This window comes from Aphis gossypii, chromosome 2 (genome assembly GCF_020184175.1).
Source record: "Aphis gossypii isolate Hap1 chromosome 2, ASM2018417v2, whole genome shotgun sequence".
NCBI classification, from domain to species: Eukaryota; Metazoa; Arthropoda; class Insecta; order Hemiptera; family Aphididae; genus Aphis; species Aphis gossypii.
The window spans coordinates 43,044,322-43,066,252 of NC_065531.1; the positions used below are offsets into that span (position 1 = coordinate 43,044,322).

General features: G+C 27.7%; 1 protein-coding gene across 7 annotated transcripts in view; it reads right to left on the reverse strand.

Annotated features, from left to right (window-relative positions):
- The window catches only part of LOC114130004 (1-phosphatidylinositol 4,5-bisphosphate phosphodiesterase), a 54,317-nt gene that overhangs the window by 13,217 nt on the left and 19,169 nt on the right, over positions 1-21,931 (reverse strand). The window contains exon 2 of one of the 7 annotated variants that reach the window (XM_050199912.1): positions 19,147-19,222. The exons of 2 other annotated variants lie outside the window; for them this stretch is intronic. The gene's annotated coding sequence lies outside the window, so the exon portion shown is untranslated. Of the gene's footprint in view, positions 1-198; positions 619-16,625; positions 16,784-19,141; positions 19,223-21,931 lie in introns of those variants that run through there. 4 more of the 7 variants (XM_050199911.1, XM_050199913.1, XM_050199909.1 and 1 more) reach the window with 4 other exon arrangements.

The window sequence follows — 21,931 nt, forward strand, 5'->3', positions numbered from 1 at the left end:
CTAACTATAGAATCAAAAGAGGTCTGAGGGCAAATGGGTATCCGCGTCTTCCGTCCGTCTGACGAATGATTAACCGATGATCATCGTATAACGTTGGCGAGACCAGTGTACCTACAGGATGGTGGTAGTATACGCTAACACTCGACGTGTGCCTAAGTAATATTTTACTCGCGCAGTTATTACGGAAACGACGATTACCTACTACCGACGATGATAATTAAGTACGGACTGCAATCATGTCGTTTCGTCTGTCACCCGCACCAGTGTCCGAGATATCTGACGGTTAGCGGACGTCTACTGTGGGGTCTGTCGGCGAACACCACCATCGCCGGTACGGAAATCGTCATTCGGCGGCGACTCGGACTGCGACGACGACGTAATGTCTTACATTTACGATATTATATCGTGACGACGGTCGATGTCGGATCGGTGTGTGCGGCACGTGCGCGTCCGACAACAAGTGAAACGGATCGGACGGCAGTTCGAATCAAAACGGTTTGCGAGGGAGAAATAAAATATAAACGGCAGACGAGTAGACGATAATAATTCAAAAACAAAATCTCACTGGACCAAAATAATAACAAACTACCGTCCGCCGCCGCCGTCGACGATTAGCCGCGGCTGTTATCGATCTTATCAGTGAGTAGTACCGCAATCAGTGGTCGTCCGTGACCGGTAGCGGTCGCGCCGTTTTGCACTTTTGTGAACCACTGTCACGCTTCTCAGCGGTACAGCGGCGGCGGCGGCGGCGGCAGCGCCGGTAGGTATAGTCATCAGAATAATAATAATAATAATAATATAATAATAGGCTCGCATAAAAAAGTCGGAACCGTATTTTTTGCAACTCGTTGCCCGTCGGAAACACATTATTATATCGTTGCCTTGTGGAATTGTATTTTCATTCAATCATATAATATATTTTGGTAGGTACCGTCTGAAATATAATATCATATCGGTTACAAATGAGCTCGGAAAACGTAATTTTATGGAAATTAAATTATTCAATTGAAAATATAGTACGTATAATGTATATTGTGTTGATGCCAAACTGTAATATACCTACCGAACAATATTTATACGGAATCGTATTTGCTCAGAAACTTATTATCATGGAAAATATTTCGTCGGAAATGGGTGTTATTGGATATGTGGTAGACGATTCCGAACAAATAATATATTATTACTTTTCCGTCATATAAATATATAATAAGTTTCAATTAAATAATATTATCCAACGGTGTAATTTTCAAACGTTTTCGATTAAATACATTTTTAACGAAATACGTTTCCGAGTAAATACATTTTTAAATAACTAACTATAATGACTATAATAAAAATTATGTGTACCTACCTAACCACATATTCACAAGATTTCGATGTATTATGTATAGTTTTAAAACAGTCAATTTTTTTAGTCATGATAAAAAATATAATATCATTATGTAATAATATGCATGTACTTAATATAAAATTAATTATCAATAGTTAATAATATAATATAGCAGAACACTGTTGTAATAAGCTAAAATAGTATTACCTAATCATTGTCCCCATCACTTGACAATATTTTTATTAATTTTGCAAAATCTCATATTATGTGGTTATTTTTTCACGGAGGTTTGTTTTCGGGCACTAAATGTCGAGGGTTATTTTTTCGTAGGTATACATTTCAGAAAAAAATATTTTCCAAATTTTTTCGTTTTGACTAGGTACCTATATTATTTCCGACCAATTAGGAATTTAATATTGTAATAGTACCTAGTAATAATATGAAATAACAAAATATAGCCCTCCTGCATATAATAAATTTAAATAAAATGTTATTCTTATGTTATTTTTCTCATTTTCTGTATTCTGTATATTACATCATTCTATATACTTTTATATTATTATTCATTGTCTATTTCATTTTTTTTTTTATTTCTATTTTATATACAGATTAAACACACACTCATATATTTCCGGAATTAAAATTGTATATTATCATAAAGTTTGTGTCGTGGTATATTTATTACTATTAAATGGGCTAACTACGGTGCGTTTAATCTATATAATCTAGATATACGCATGTTTTTTTTTACCTAGGTACCCAATTCTTAATATAAAGTCCGGATTTTAACGATTTTAAATGGGTAGGTATTAGCCATAAGGTAATATTATATTGTATACCTAAGTATAGTATAGTATAGTATAGTATAGCAGCTTCTACTGCATTGCAGACTACTTACCTAAATTAGTTTTAGTGAATACAGTTTGACGAGGATAAGACATTTTGCATAGGGTATATAAACCTAGTTAGCCTTTTGCTGCCATGGTCGCAATGCATGTTTTTTTTATCACGCTCTTGCTACTTTAAAAAAAAAATAAACTTAAAACCATTAGTTTTTTTAAGTGACGTTATATCATATTCAAGAAACTACGACTAACACGTTTTTGTGAGTATTACTCCTTTATGGCATTTTGCTCCCCATCACTCCCCGTGAACAAAATTGTTTGATTAATAAAAACCACACACATGCATGTTCATGAACACAACTATAGATATTTAAAATAATGAAAATAAATACATCTATCTCATCGCCAAACAGAACTCAATGTAATGCTCTAAACAAAAACCGGTAGGCGGAAAAAATGACCATGGAAACACACCTTGAAAAAAAAAATCCAACGAAAATAAAAGTCCATGCGAGTATTATGTAATTTTTCTATTTAATATTCTGTTGATTATAGGTACCTATACTGTAATATTATAATAATAATTCATACGTAATAATATAAAAAATGCATGTACCTATCTATTTTGTCAATTTTACATAAAATTATTTATTATTTAGTTGAAATAACTACAAATGAGAATGGCAAGAACTCCGTAAAGGATGCCAAAATTACAATTTTTAGTATTTTAAATCAAATCTATTTTAGTTAAATTTTTTTTTTGTTTTGGTGGGCTATATTTTTATCTTGGTGAATTTATTTTGTGGGTTTTTTCCGGGATTCACAAAAACCATTGGTTCCGCTGATTAAAATTTTAAATAAAAAACTTTATTACATTAGAAAAATCACTACTATATAAATGAAATCCTAGATCTCGATTGGATTGGGGTCGTCTTGTCCAAATTATGTCATAAACGTGTAAATTTAGTTGGATTATAAGTTATAACTATAATATAAAACAATGAAAATCATTACACAAACACATGTAATTTTCTACTCCTAATATATTTGAAAAACTGAAAACCTATCATAAAAGGACCAGCAAAACGATGATTCCTAAGAAAACAGAAACCCTCACTAAACTTCACAATATTCATCAAAACTAAAATACTAGATTATCAAGAGTTTTGTGATAATAATAAAGTTACTAGGTATCAAATAATAACATAGGTACCGATGTATACTATAATACTATATAGTATTATGATAGTACGATGTATCTGGATAGAACCAATACGTTTTAATAAGAAATATAGGTACCTATAAATATTATATTAAAAATGCAACTTGATACTAAATATTTTTTCTTCTGCGCAGAAAAAAACATTAAAATTATATAGGTTTTTATAATTATAATTTAAAAAAAACGTATTTACTAACGATATTGGTGTGGTAACGGGTAACGTAATTGTATTACCTATTTGTCTGTTGCTAAGGGCAACTACATAGTTACTATAGTCTATAACGGTATAATAGTATTAACTTCATCTTTGTTATAGTTTAGTTTTCATAGCAATTGCAAAGGTTAGGAAAACATTGGTCAGAAAAAAAATTGTATACAGCCCAAAAGAATATAATATATATATTATATGTATATATCATGTTAAAACAAAAACCAGCTTATGAATTCACTTATAAAAGTTACACTGAGCTACGCATAAACTAAATACCATTTCATAAAATACACAAAGATTAAAGGGTCATAACAAAGTTTTTAAAAGAATCAAGTCGAATGAATTTTGTACATACTTACTGATTAAAAGAAAATAAACCATATCGGATTGTTATCAAAACTGTACATCCCACCACACAACTCGAGATTTCTTGGAAAGAACACAAAACGCTCATTCACTGAACACCCAGAACACTAAAACTTCTATTTTTGTTGATTTAGAACTACCGCCAAACAATAAAAACATATTCAAGCTTAAATTTCTACGCTATATCATAAAATATTTGAAGAAATTTAGTTTCAAAATATTATTTAACTGCAGTCACGAACACAAACACAATTGTATATTATTATAATGCATACGAGCGAGTACAACTTGTCTGTAATATTTTTTTCTCATTACTGCCTTAAGTACTCTTTGCCATTATGTAGAGGAGTACATCATATCTATATATATATATATATATACAATAAGTCTATAAATTATAGTATTGTCGCAATCCATTGTCCGTATTTTCGATGACACTATAATATATACACTATATATAGATATACTCATATAAGTCATATAGATATACTCTTCCGTGCTAGTTCTCATCATAACTATTCATATTCCATACCCATCGTGTAGTTGGACCACACAATATTACAAAATAATATATAAACGTGTAAAACAATTATCGTATTATAGGCGTATAACATGTAAAATATTTTTAAAACCATCATTAAATAAATGAAAAAAAAAAACTATAAAATGCTGTATGTAACAAAATGTAGGTGCGTATAGTCTAATAATGATTATAAAAAATCATTATAAAATAATGGATATGGAATAAATAATTGATAAATTAAATTTAAATACAAATTAAAAATACTAGTTTTTACTTTTAAGGTCAATTTTAGATTCTTAATATAGCAATGAATGTGTAATGTTTTTTTATTGACATTAAAAAAAAAAAAACCTAACATTTTCAAATGTCTATTAATAGCTTTAAAATATTTTGAAAATTATACTATGTGTAAAAAATACTAACACAAATATTTTTTCAAAATTTCAAGTGTATACATATAAGTACATTCTACAGTTATAATAAAACACATTACAATAACCATAAAAAAGCAATAGGTATCGATTTTGTAGAATACTTGGTTTACCAGAGTATTTTGAAAAATATTAACATTTTTTTACTTCTTCCTTTCCAAAGTACCAATAATTTATAATCAAATTGAACTAATTGTTACCTACCTACCACAATTTGTACTCAATGTACTCTAAGTACAAAATCGGCCACAAAATTAGAATTCTCATCTATAAAGCTACTAGGATTTTCATTTAGTCGGATTCCATCTAAAACTGGGATTAAGCAAAACCATTAAACATTCATGGAAGAATTTCAGGTGATTAGTTTATGACTAATTACTGTATACCGGTGGTATGTCTTTAACCTTAATTTATACAACGACCTACGTATCGGCACACTCAAACAACTATTATAGTCCATCAGTATACTCAGAGCTAGATTAATGAAATTAGTGGTCCTGGGCTAATTTATTTTTGGGGTTCCTAACTTTACAAAAAAAGTATTTTTTTAATAATATGTCAATTTAATATTTATTAGCTAAATAAGAAAAATTTTTTTGTCAAAGAGCAAATTTACATAATAGTTAATTTATTAAAAATACCTACAACTTAATTAAGTGTTAAAATATAAAATATACGGTAATAATACAAAAATATAAACAAATGATTACCTATTTAAAATATTTTTTTAGATTTACTTGATGCAAAAGTTTCTAAAACGTCATCAAATGAGAGTAATCTGGCTAGGTAATATTATATTAAGATGAAATAGATTTCAAAACATTTAAAATCTTCTATCAAATGTCCTCTTTAACGATGTCACTAAACTAGAGAAATAAAAATAAAGTTCTAAAGAGATGCTTTAAAAAAAAAAATAATAAATTATTGTATACTTAATCATTTATTTTATTAAAAAAAAGTAAAAATTTATTATATATTTCAGAGGCGTTACTAATGGGTACATTAATTTTTGGCTCTCTCATATATTCATATAATTAACTATTGAACTGATCCATTGTTTTATTATAACTTATAAGAATAAATTGTAAGTACTTCTTTAAAGTCGACATCAAGTGTACAAAAAAAGAAAAAAATCAAACATCGTTATAAACCAACAAACCGACACATTAATCGGCCCATTTAAAATCTAATATATGCCCTGGCACTGCAACGATATATTATATAGACACAACAGTGTCTAATCTTATACTACTATTAAACCTAGAAAACGGTTTACGCCAAGTATAGAAGTAAGTCAAAAATATTTACGTATTTTATTAGTGAACCAAAGATTATACACAGTAATAGTGTGAGAATTTATTTATAATCCACTATAATGTGTGTATGCATACGCGCATTAGATGGCCGAACAGATAGTAAGTACTTTACCAACTACTATGTCGTAATATATCAAATAATAATAATAATAATAGTATTTTAAAAAGTATTTTTGAGTGTAGTTTTTCAAAGGGGTTTGAGAATACGTTTTTATAGGCTGCTCGTAAAAATAAAAAGTAACAAGTCCAAGAACACTAAATTTGTACTCATACAAAAATATTAATGAATTGATTAGTTTATTATTCATAAGTATTTGAACATTTTATGAGCCGAGTAGAGTATCAAAACTTTAAGGTGTTTATTCGACCGCAAAGTGACTTTTCTTTACTAAACTTTATAGGATATATTATCATTTTTATAATAACCATATGGACAATTGACTCAATATTTGATGTTTGTTTGATAACACTTTCAGAAAAATTTTACTATTTTGCAGGATGTATGGAATTTAAATATAAGGGTTTCCCTCAAAGAAATGAAAAACTTCAAAAATGTTTACAAAAAAAGGAAGCAATGAAACAATTTAAATAAATTAGTAGGGTTATACGTATGAATTTTAAATCGAATAAAAACAGCGTAGCGTAGCAAAGTTGTAGCATTATTGACTATTGTTGTACGAGTGATAATTTTGGTGTTTTTAAATATAAAAATAAAACAATATTTTTAAAGACTCACTACCAAAGCCGGACCAATACGATTAATATGTCTGTATTATAATACTCGTATTGTATTATGTGTGTGCGAGTGTTTGTCGTTTCGTTTATATACGAATGCTGTAGAAGATGTTGTGTATAAGACGTATGATATTAACTTAATATTAATATATATTTTATCATTCCTTATTATTATGAACAAAAAACCCTCTTCGTCTAGTTTTTCTATTTCTTATTTAGACGTAATAAATAATTTAAGCACTGGTGTTTGAAGTCGAGCGCGAGTCAAATGCCGTAGTCGGCATTCAGTATTCAAAAGGCAGTCTCGAAGAGACTCATATAATATTTCTTTTTATGTTTTTTGTGCCAAGCACGTCCGTGTTGAAAACATATCATTTCCTGTACTCATCTATCGTACAATTGGGTCGGATTTTCACTTATTTATTTGAGTTCGTGGCTGGTTTAGGGTACATAAATATATTCGGAAGTTGAATACATATATTATTATGGATATATATGGATGGAAGTCCTGTATAGGTTAGAAAAAACTATAAGGAGCTCATATCGTCAAAAATAATATTAAATAAATATAAGAGTTATCAGTTAATTAATGAAAAAAAAAATGGTTCTGCGACTTGTTTGAATGAAAATAATGAAATCATAATTTATGAAATAATATATTATTGGGTTATTCTTTTAGCTCAGGTAATGTGATCATTTTGACAATATATTAATGTAATTTTAGATGTACAGACAAATGTAAAATTGATGTACTTTTTTATAATATAAATTAAATTTTTGTAATACTTTGAAGAAAAATATATTTTTCATATTATAAATGTTATGTCAAGCACATAGTTTATTATTTATTTTAGAAATATTAGTGATTTCTACTGTTGGTATATCGGAGGGGTGAAATGATCTTAGTTATCCTTGAAAAATGTTAAGAAAAAGTTGACCTTTGACCTCCATAATTAAGGCAATATATATATATATATATATATTTATAATATCATCATATAAGAATATTTAACCGAAGTTATAAGTGTCAGTAATATTCGTAATGCGATACCGTCGGTATAACATTACACAATTAAGTACCTATTCGATAGGTTCTATCGGCGTTGAAAATTTCTCAAATTTCATACTATACCTTTTTCCTTTTGGAAACCTAGTGTTACCTACATTACCATCAGAATAATATTAAGTAAATATAATTAGTCGATTTGTGTATAATTATTAGGTACAATATAATAAATTATAAAGTAAATACTTGTGATTTTATAATTACAATTTATTATTTTAAATCCACGATAGTATTATTATTAGAACTTATTAAATTTCGTACTACATCTGATTTTTATAATGATGCACTATAGGTAAGTTAGTACCTACTTACTTAAATGTTTTTTAAAGATCTCAGAATTAAATAATACATAGTTTTAGTGTGGAGAGATGGGTCCTCCTAAGGGATGTTTTATTATAATCGTTTGGATTCTAAAAAAATATTTATTCTTATATTCTGTTCAACTTCTAAAACGTACTTTATGGCGAGTACCTGAGTAAGAATAACCATTTTTTGCCGTACAGCGGTCTGCAAGCAATATTCATTTGTCATCCCTATCGAGACAACCATCTGCAAGCCCACCGTGTTAGTGAGACACGATCCTATGTATTTGTTGGTCACTGAGATTAGGTTGAACAGAGTATAAATGGATATTTTTTGTAATATAGAAAAATTCCTCCAAGGTAGTATCTAGTTAGCGATATTACATACGAGTATGATGTCGACTAACGTCAAATAACAGTGATAATTTTATTAATATCTAATAAATCAGTAATGTACATTTTTAAAAAATTAACATAATATACCTTATACAATAGTATTCTAAATGTAGGCACCGAATATTCGTTTTTCTGATTTTTTTTTTTTTATACTTGAAACGGTTAGATTTTAACAATTACCAAAAAACCAAAAATAATTTCCACTGCGTTTTCTTTACTTGGAAATACATTTTTACGAAATTACGTGACGCGCTAGAAACAAAGTAACGTCGTTATACAGTAACTACGCGTTACTTTCATCATCCAAAACTATCTAAAACTACAATCAGTGCACACAGTTTGTAATTAATTATGCCCTACATGCGTTGCTTTTAGTTTTACACCAAAGTACTGTATGTAGTTTCTAGACGTTTTTTGCACAAACTGAATTCGTACGCTATTATATTTTTTGCCGCAAAAATACAGTCGAAACAATTTTAATTAAAAATGCTTAGCGCGCGAAATAAGTCTAGCGTTTTATTGAAATGACATTATATTACCTAGGTACGTATACCTAGCGAATCGGTGCAACGTCGACACTAAGCCTAACACCATTGTACACAAGTGTTCTGCCATATGTTATATAGACGCTCAAAACGCGTATTATGTGACGAGTACGCTCTATAGTATAGTAAACTAGCTATAAATATATGATATTATGATATGTATTAACCACAATATTATATTTGGTATGTATATCTACTATAATATGTATTATTTTAATTTAAGAATGTAAAATACTGTGTGTTTTTGAAACAAATTAATATGTATAATTTTAGTAATATATATTATGCAATCCTACCTACGGCATATAATAATATTAGGAATAATATAAATATTTAATATTATCTTATAAATAATCAATACGTGTCCACTTACCCCTGAAAAGGATAAGAAAAACTATTTATTTTTTTATTGTTTTTATTTATTTTTCAACAGAATTTCAAACCCATATTGTAGGTATCATAGTAGATTCTGAACGGAGCTTTGATAAATGTATTTACTTTAAAATAATACATATATATATATTTTTGTATAACTATAAACCCTTTTTACAGTGAAAAATTTTTCTATTTTCAACTTCAAAATTTTTTCTATTAGCGTATTGAATTTAATTAGCTAGTTAGTGTTTTGTGGGATTAATAATTAAAAAAATTCAAATACTTTTCTTAATAATTGTGATAAAATAAAAAAAATTAATAAAATTATGAAAAATAGGAATTCTTATGTAAAACCAGTTATTGACAAATACGATTCTCTTATTTAGTTATTAACTTAAGTTTATATTATGATTTTCTATGCACAGTACCTATTATTTTCAAAAGATTTTGAATTGTAAAGTTGTTTCTATATAATTTTAAATATGTGATATTTTTGATATTTTTTTTGGTGTTTTCAACAATTGTCAATGAAAAATGTTTTACTTGTCTAAAAACTTTAAAATTTAATTTAATATAAGGTTCTTTATAAGATTTAAATTCCTATATATATATATATAATAGATAGATATTTAAACAACGAATAAATATTTTAATTATTTTATTATAATTTAAAAACAAAATAAATATTCGTGGCACTTAAAAATTAAACATAATATATTTGTACATTTCATATACACAATTATTGTATTTTCATAAAATTTAGATTATTTTTACGTAACTACTTATTTATACCATTAATCTATATTCATATTTTTTTTACGGTAAGGTGGTATTAACTCAGAAATTAATGACAAAAATATATAGTATTGTATAAACTATGAAGTATAAATATATACTATTATATTAATCAGAAATGGAATATTTTTGGCAAAACTTAAATCAACCTATTGTGATATTATAGTAAAAAATTACTTGAACAGTATCAAAAAACATAATACGAAATATAGACTGATATATCGTTTTCGCTCGGAATCGTTTTTCGTATGACTATGTAAAATACATTTTATTGAACTACCAAATGACAAGATATATTAGACATCTATAATGTATACCAGAGTGGTTATCTACTTTCCCTCATTTTTCATTTAATATTTTGAAACATAATATTTTCCATGCGTTTCTTAAAGATCGTAAGATTGAAAAAACACGATGATTACTAGACGTAAAACCATAGAAAAGTATATTTTATTTTTAAGTTCAACTCATACCTTTTTTCTTAAATACAAAAACTATGTCCCAGTGAAATTGCCGTAAGACAATTATTATTGTTAAGAAGAAAGCATTAGATCCATTATAGTAACGATTTTAAAGTGGTCTGTAAATAAAAGCTAAATATTATGTTTAATAGTATTAATACAAATTTAATTTATAGAGACAAAAATAGTCATATCGACCTACTATCATGTTAAATTTGTGATTTTCTTCAACGATTTTATAAAATATACGTCAACCGATGAAATACTAAATCATGTATTGGCTATGATGATGTACTATTGAAGTCTGTAGGACCTCAACGAGTACAATTGGAGTGCCAATTACACAATCGTTTTTTGTTTTATGTAATATCTGCAACAACATTATCGACCGATTTAAAAATTAACAAAGTACCTATTGATTGCAGTCACAATTAATATTATTGTTGTTTTCACCATAATGAAGTCTGTCGATCGTTAAAAAAAACTCTGCAGTGGCTTGTAATTTAATAGATTATCAAATATAATATTTTAGAAAATATTTGTAATTGATCACTACATTCAGCAGTTACATTTTAATGACAAGTTTTTTACGACAGTCGTACGCCTAAATTGTTCAGTGTGAATGCAATAATTGTATGTTTTCATTTCTATTGATAAGCGATTGAATGATTGGTGGTAACGATGTTGCATTACAACACAAACCTATTATGCGTTAACCTATTAAAATACGTGTGCATCGAAATATTATAATGACACAAATCTCAATGTTATTATTATCTATCATTGCATTTTTTTTTTTTTTTTATGAAAATATGATTTTATCGAGTTAATAAAATATTGTTCATTATTACAATTTGTTTTATAGAGACTATTATAATCAACTACTAATGTACACCATTACACCGCTTTAATTTCTCTTTTTAATAACTAGAAATTTGATCACCTACCTACCTATTTGTTATTTTTGTACACTATATAAATTGTTTTAAATTTCACAGAAATATCTCCCGCCTCCCTTTATTTAATACCTACCTACATTTAAATTCGTCTGACTACACAACATCACGGGTCAACGGTTGACATATTATTATAATAAATAACTGCAATATAAAAATCATTGGTATAAAACGTGTAAAGTGGCCAAGATGATAGAGCCCACAATAGTTTATAGTGCGACGGGTAGTAAAAATAGAAACAAATATCACTTTATTTTTTATTTCAAACAAACTTAATGCCGACAATCGTATTTTAGTCTCGGTTGATTCGCATACAGTATACATTCATTTTTTTTTTTTGCTTTATAAATAAAAATTTATTTTTCAACTCATCAAACGACTTTCGACGTTAGTCTTAGTACTGAGGTACACCTAGAAAACTAAGTGTTATTTTATGCGATATCATTTTTAATTTCACATTTACACACCTAATTTATTTTAGCCTTAAAGATAATTAATGATACATTATTATGTGCATGATTGATGAGCATAAATAAACGGTAATTAGTATTTTACTGTTATTAAACCGTAACAATAATTTAATCAATAACCGTTCATTCGTTAAATTAACAAATTATCAACTTAATTTTTCTGTAGAATATAAACTGTATATAAAATATGTTGCTTTATGTATTTAAGTATACTAAGAATTGAATTTGACCCAATTTTATGTATGAAAATAAAAATATATTCATATATTTTTCTCTCTCGTTAAATAAATTTTGAACAGTAAATTATGATAGTTTTTACTTATATTTGATTTTTTAATAAAAATAATATGAACATTTTATCAAAAAGTAATTATTTTTATAGTTAATATTATACGCTTGCTTTCTGAAATGTTGTAAATTAAAGTAAATCAAGTAGGTAGGTAAATATTATACTACTGTTAAATATATTTATTTCTCATAAGAGAAAATTTAAGTAACATTTAACGCTTTTGAATATTGAATGTTTACTGTAATTATACACGCCATGTTATACTATAACTATGTAGTATATTATTATTAAATTATAATGTACATTATAACACGTGAAGGTAGATTGTTTCGTGTGTAGGAACTTAATACAAATTAAACCTGCTCGAAGATCTCGAACTTAAAATCAACAATAATATTGTAATAATGTTTAATTGAATTTTAATGATAATTAAGGTGAAAAACTATTGTTAGTTTTAGATTAGGTGATATTATAAGTTTGTGTTATTTTAAGTCAACCGTAAATGATTCAATTACATACTTTACTTTGAATAATTTTTGGAAGTGCGGATTGCTGGTCTCGTGGGAAACATAGGCTCAGAATTGAGACTGTTAAAACATCTTTCACTGAGAAATAATATATTGTAATATTATACATGTTGTATAATATTTTATGATATATAGTTATTTATACATTGTTTTGAATAAATTCACATGTGTATGAGCAACTCTTAACGCTTTCCGTTGTTTATTATTTCCCTAACATTACCTACTCAACAATTATTTATATTATTCAGTCTGAATAACATAATATTATAACGATGGTGGGTGTTGTAATACATACTACGTCAATTAAAAATTTGTCAAGTCCATTTTTGAGTATTATTTATTTTAAAAACATAATTAGTGTAATAATTTAATATTATTATCTTTAAACAATTGGTTTGACTATAGGTATGTCGTGTCATTAATCATTCCCCTTTGGTAGGTATTATATGATATATTAACACCTACTCCGTGTATTCGACTTTTAAGGTAACACCAATTATTTCAGCTGAATGGCCTTGCATTTTATTAAGGATTTTTACACTGGACAGAACAGAATACGTTAAAATATAAATACCTAATTTGATAAAAATAAATCGTTCATTGTTTTCTTTTTTATCTGTGTTAGTGTAAATAAATAAAAAAAAAATTCCAAATAGATATCCCATTTTCAAGACTAGATTTGGATTACAATTTTTTTCCAAACAACTTTGATTTATAAAATTGTCAATACCTTAAACATTTAATTTGTATGACTGTTTAAATTTATATCTATACTAATTACATGAAACCAAACATGAATGTGCAAAATCTGGTTGAAATGAAAATTAAGTGATATTCGTTTGACTCACATTTTTAAGGTGAGAAAAACTATAAGTTTATTTTATTATGCACGATGCGCAGATTAAAAGTTAAAAAATGTTATACATTGATTGTTTGTGTAAAACCACGTATACTAATGACCTCTGCTCGTTGGAAAATCTTCGAATAAAATGCAAGGTCATTCAGTCGATATAATTATAGTTACCTTAAAAGTTGAACACGTGGTTCTAAAAAAATATTTAATTGTATAGTCAGTATGCGTATGTTCGTATACGTCTGACAAAAAAAAAAAAAAAAAAAAATGAAAACATATTATAGATTATATACGCAGCTATTGTCTTCCGAATCCGTAAGTGTTAATTATTAAACATTTACAATAAAACACAATAGATTAAAGTAAAATATTTTGGGTTAAAAGTGATTGAGTAAACCGGCACAAACAGCATAATAATAATAATAATAATAATATTATGTGCAAGTAAGAGATAGCTATGTATTATTTTGTCGGTACCTATTTATGGTCTGTAATAATATTATAGCCATGATCCATCAGCTATATGCAAATAAATCCTATTATTCATGTTTGGAATAAGTCATCAAAACATCGAACATATTGGTACTCAATTTCTCAGGAGGTAAAAATAAAATAAAAACGAAATCCGATAAACGAGTATATGCACAACGCGTAGTTATCTAGACTTCACTTGGGATTCAGATGTATAATATAATACGATATACACGATTGATCACTTCGTGTAATAAATAATGCATGTGATAATATAAAATACTGCAGCAAAGTTTATCTTCTAAAGGTAAACACTAATTTTCTCAAAAAGTTTAAATGTTTTTGGAGATTCTAGTAATATAATTATTAATATAAGGATTAAGTTATCGGTGTATGGCCTTGGGACTTGCGTCTTGCACAATATTTTTATTTTCTTATATAGTAATTGAGTTGTGTGATAATATAGTCAGTCTTTCGTTAACTAATGTTCGACCAGTGTGTGTGTGTAACTACTATGTTTATTGTCTGTAATAATATATATTTCATTCAAGTATGTGTCTACGATATCACCATTTTTATTTATTTAATCGATCATCCTTCTTCTACAACATTGTATTTTTATGTTTTTAGCGATTTAAATGAAAATATAATATCGCACTCATAATAATCATTTACAATTCAAAAAACTCAAGTTATAACTAAACTAATTAACTACTCGTTTAATATCCAACTTTGGTGCATTGAAGTTCTCAGAAAGCTATTCTGTTTGAGAATATTAAATAAATATGTATGCCATCATTCAAAAACTTTAAATCGTGTAAAAACTAAATTTTTATAAAGTTAAAACTTTTCGAAAAAAGTAATTTTACTTTAAAATAATCTCCCTGTATTATAATATCAGTAATCACCATATTGTAGTGTCTGTCAAATGCAGGTGTAAAACCACAGAATATTTTTATTTCAATTTTGATATTTTACTATTTACTATAATATATAACATACAAAGTTCTTGTAATATTTAAATGCGTATATTATATTATTTTTCACTCTCATTGTTGACCGATTAAATTGTACCTATAATGTAACGTAATAATAACCTATCATATATTTTGGTAGCAAAAGAAATACGGTTTTTTTTTTTTTGAATTTATTGAAACTATAATTTATAATGTTGTATTAGGATAGGTTAAAATTATTCGTATATCGGTTGTTATAATATATACACCGATGGTTATACGAATATTCTAAATAGATTCAAATTCCGACCACGGTGTGCACCTGATTACCTATACATTATATAAATTATATACCTACAACGGAACGCATATATATATACTATATAGTATATAGGTGTATATATTATATATCTACCGGGTATTAACTATTTTATATATATATATTACTATGAAAAGTCATGAAAGTAATCATTGATCTCTCCGATGATGCCCCGAGTCTTATTTATAAGAGTACATCTACAGCGTAAAATATCGAAAAATCGACATAATACGTTTTAAATGTAATATATTGCCAATAGGTAAACGCGATTATGCCAAACCCGTCGAAATGTTTTGTGTACACACGATAATCTGCAACCCAACCCTAAACTTTTATCTGCTATATACATATACGTACACCACATAGGCTTAATCCTACGCTCCTATGCGTAGTATAACATTTAAACTTAATATATATAATATTCTCAAATCGTTTCGGCCGTGATTTGCGCATCGTCTGTTCGTGTGCCAAAATAACGCACATTCGTTTACATCGTTTGCGCATTAACATTATGAAATCAAATAAGAGAAGCAATAAAAATATTGAAAAGTTCGCGAGTATTGTACACCACGTATTAAAAGAGCTTTTAACGGAAAATTCTGGTCGAATCAAAAAATTTAACGATTATTGTTATAATATATAATAAGTATATTATTTTGTAACAGTTTAGAAATTAATTAATCAATTAATCGAATCGCAAGACAATAGTATATGATTATAGTGAAATATATCGAAACATATACGTTTGTATATAGAAATATTCGTATCAACTATCAACTCAATAAATAAAATATTATGAAAATCGAGTATTAAGATAACGTCATTGTCACATGTTATGATGAAAGTTAGTTGGTGAGAAACTTACGCTTTTGGCTCGGAGAATACTATTTTCCAGTTATACTTGTAGTGTACTTAAGGTACGGACGCACAGCGATATATATAATCCAAAAATCGAACGACGGTGGAACCGTCTTACAAAAATGTCGAAATAAACATTGGCATGATGTGCAAACGATGTTCGCGGGCCTCCCGGATACTAACTTGCAATAGAACTAAAAAATATGTAAGCTGCGCGTTCGGTTAAGCAATGGTGATGGAATAATGATTTTTTTACAAGAGGGGATGCAATGAATGGGACACACCTGTCGCCCCCCCCTGATCTGAGTAGATACGTATTCGTATAGTAATTATTTACTCGTAACTAGTGCTCAGATTTTAAAGCATAACTAAAAAAGCACACGATTGTTTTACACAATCAAAAAAGAAACATATTAATTTTCATAAAAAAGCAACAAAAAAATAAACATGACTAACACAAACTAGTTATAAAAATGAATAAAAAAAATTGAAAAATTAATTTAAATTAAAAAATGAATTGATTACCATGTATTTCTTTAGATTTGGTGTGGTGAAACTGACTCTATAAATTCCGACTGAATATTTTTATACATAAAAAACGACTATCTACATTCACTGAATCGATTGGCGCATACTTCACATAAGAGGTTTCAAATAAAAAAACTAAATCTTAAATTTTTGAAGTGGTCGATATCGATGTTGTAGACATACTGACCGTATAGGTACTGTTTGTTATAACATGTAGATCGATAATACATAAACAAGCCGATAACGAAAACAATAATACTTCAATATTCGCATTCTGGGTTTTTACATTAATCATTAATTATTTTTGTTTACTTATTGCAATAGCATGATAAACATATAAAAAATTCATAGTTGGAATAATTTAAAAAAGCAAAAATAAATTGGTTTATTCGGAATCAGAATGACGTGTAACGAATTTATGAGTAAAAATTAGATTTCTATCTTATGTACAAAAAAAAAAAAGAAGCATATTCTTAAAATCCGAGCCTTACTCATCACGATAATATTTAAAATATAAATAAAAATGATTCAATATAGATTTTTAAATATATTTATTATAGGTAGGTATATAAATCAGTGTATAGTAGGTACGTACAATTATTACTTCCTACGAAAGTGGATGGTAGGTAGGCATTTATCAACGGGAAATAAATATGAGACGGGTAGGTATGTATAATAATATATGACATATTTTCATGCTCTCGCTATCACGGGGGACTTGTCGTCGAAAACCGCCCTCGCGGGTAATACGGTGGTTCTCGGGAAATTAAAATCGCTTTAATACCTGCACACGTCCTTTTAAAATATATGACACGTGCGCTCGCGATTGCGCAGCATCGCGTGTTAAACCGCATACGGTATATATTTTTAAAATATATGATGGGTATCATCCGTTCGGGGTCGTGGGTTGCACAGAAACCGTATTCGAGTTCGTTCCGTGATATATAATACGCATTACACCTATATACACACACTTAAACACACACACACACACACACACACGTATATTTATGTAGGTATTAAAATAATATGATTTACATATACGATACGACCGCAGAGAAAATCTCTCGGGGGATCGAAGGGGGTCAAGTCGTCTCGGCGATCATCCCGTGCGCTGCACGCGCGTTTCACAGCGGTTATGTGCACGACTACCTACGTCATCGCTGTACGGGAGTCGCGCCAATAAAACATTTACAGACTATACTATGATGTATACGCGACACGACGATGTCGTATCATGTTTACGAGTGGGTGTACGTATCGAGTGCACTCGGAAAACATAATAATTATTATCAATTATTATCGACTATCGCATATATATTAATATGTATATAATTGCCTACTGTATGTTATAACGACGACGGTCGTGTGTAAAAACCTTTTAGGCCGATTACTATATGACACACGCACCGCCGTTGTGGAGGCGGAAGAATATAGTCGGCGACGACCCTTTCTGCACACTATCGCATAATGATATTATTATTATGATGTACTTCGCCAACCTATTTGCTCGCGAACGACGAACCGCCGACGGACGGTCGTACGGTAGGCGCCACGATAAGGATCAGACGCCAGCCCGACCAAACTCTTATCGGCTGTATATTATTACATATTTGTTTTCTGTTTTTTTGGTTTTTTGTTTCCGTCATGGGCGGGTTCATGCCGAGTCTACCCGCGCGTTTACCCGTGTCCGCGCCGCTTTATACGACGCCCAACGACTCGATTATTATACGGTATTTACCGCGGTAGTTAATATAGGCACATAATGGACGGATATAGTGTATAATTTATTTTAAAAAGATAATATTAAGCGAATGATCTGTGGAAAATATCGCCGTTAGCGGTTTCGCGGCAGGTTATAAATAATTCGTAGGCTCATTAAGTCATAGCCTTATTAATAATATGTAATATATATATATATATATATATATAACAAGCGGAGAAGTTCTAAATCGATTTCGTAATTATTGATATAGTAAATAAAATAATTTATACCTTACTCGAGAGATTCGTGTATACGGAAACAATACCAAACAAACTGACAGGACATCTCGTGAAGCACACCGAACACGCACCCTATAACAATATTATTATTTATCTAGTTGATAATAATATTTGATAATAAGCTAATAAAAAAGGAAATGTAATTGAAATAGAAATTTTGATTTGTGTAGGAAAAATAACATTTATATGAACGAAAGCTTTTACGAAGAATAATAATGAAACAAAGCGAAAAATGTATTCCGTTAGAACTTTTCAATTCTTTAATGATACTATTTATACCTACTAAATATATTTTCATTAGTGTATTGTTTTAATAAAATGATTATTTTTTTTTAAAGTATTTAAATACTAAGCATAACAATATATAATTTCAATTAACTCATTATTTATAATTAGTAAAAACAAAATTAATAGACTAAAATAATGTTAATATACAGACGAGAATTTAGTATTCCTAACCTATATAGTATACAAATAACCTATACTGTTTTATTTATTTTGATGTATATATTTTTATAAATACAAATTTATAATTAATTTTATTGATATATTGTTATGACTTCAAGAGGAAAACAATTGAATGCGCATGAAATACCCGATTTATAATATCAAAGGTATATAAAATTAACGCAAAATAATAAATTATCAAACAAAATTCAACTATACAAAACAATTTATTTATCTGTTATTGCTGTTAAGACTGAAATGTTTGTACACATCGAGTTTAAACTGTTTAGTTTAACTTGAGGTACATAATAGATATGATAATGGTATTTATGAGTGTGTTATTGACATATAACGATGTAATATTATATAAGGTATATGTACAGATGTACCTACCAGATGATAACTATAATATAATTTTAATATTATTAATTACATCTATTTATATATATATATATAAATAATAATACTACAATTATAATCAACTACTTCTTTGCTTTTTGGATAAATTCTTGTTTTTCTATCGTGTAATTAATATTAAATTTTATTCATAATTTGGGTTCTTAGATAATTTAAAACATATACAGAAATCACGCTCAAATATTTTTTCTTCTTTGATTATGCAATTATTTAGAATTTGATTTTCGAAAATTTTAAATTAAATTAACTCATCATAATATTATATTATATATTAAAATTCTTGAGGTTTTGTAGTACTTAAACTTTAGTTTTAAAAAGTATCCGGTAGCTATACAAATTTATATTTTTCAAATTAAATCCCCCCCCCCCCACTAGCCGTTTATTTGTAAATTATGTAGTGGATATTTTTTTGAAAACTTGACATATTGAAATTTAAATTCAAACGAGTAGTTTTTTAACTTTGTGTACTATTAACTAATATTAATAATTTGTAAAAATTGTATAAGTAGGTATAATAAGAAGTATATACAATATTACATTCATTATATATTTTTGTAAAACTATTTTTAAGAACTCTTAATCTTAATAAAAACATTTTAATAACTGAAAAATTATTTATTCGAATTCAAATTAGGTATATATCAACTGTTTTTAAAAATAATATAATATACTAAATAATTTACGGTAAAAAACAATGGTTTTATTTGAAAAATAGAAGTATGTATGTGATATTGATGGTGATAACAAGACACTGCTTGTTTTTAAGTAGTATAATAAAATTATAAGAAATTGAAAACATTATGTTCGCTAAACATATGTAAAAATATTTAAAAACCGGAATTTAAATAAATTCGTTGTAAAATGAAAAATGAGGGTAAGCATGCTTGATGAATCACCTTACTTATAATAATATTTCTTTAGCTTTTTTATAGTTGTTGATCAAGTATGCATGTGCAAGTGTAACAACAAAAAATATTTTTGACGAGTTTATAATTTTATTATCAGTTATTATCGCCTAAAAGTCAAAATTCTTAAATATACGACCACGGCCGCTTAATATATATTATGCATGTATATAATGCAGGTTCCCATTCATTATTGTATTATAATCACATACCTTCCAATATATCGTTCGTTGCATAAAGACATATGATAATGAATGTAATATATTATATATATTACGCCATAGAGCCGTTGTTTTGTTGCAACAAAATTAATTTGTTTCAACCGAAGATTGCGAAATAATAACTTAGTACCGCTTTTGTGCTTGCAGCAAATTCAAACCGTAACAAAAACCTTAAATAGGGTTTTTAGACAACTTTCGTATACAATATAAATAGCATTATATATACTGTGTGATCCATTTAACTTAAGACACTCATTATCTTAAATACTATCAACGTTAATGAATGTATTTATTTTACATAATTTTAAGTCGATACTAACTATCAGTATTTCTGAGAATAAAGAATTATATTTTTTTATCATGTTTATAAAAACTTTTAAGTTTTTAATATTTTTAATGAAAATATGCATTTTTAATTACATATTCAAAAGGAAAATAATATTATTCAGAGTATTTCAATCTATAAAAAGGTAGCCATGTGGGTCAGTACCTCTCGGTACTGCTGTGCATTAGGTGTCGAGTGGGTCAACTGACCCACTCGTATGTTAAATTTGAATTTAATGATATATCATTGTATACAAAGAACGATTCTGTGCGAAATTGGCTTGTCAGACTAAATAGTATATAATATAGCATATCACTAAGTATATTTCATGTGTTTTTTTTTTATATATATAGTTATTAAAATTCATTTATTTTACTTTTAGTATTAAGGTAGGTTTGTAGGTTGATATATTTTTCTCCTGAGATACTGAATTTATTATATTATTAGTATTTATTTATTACAATAA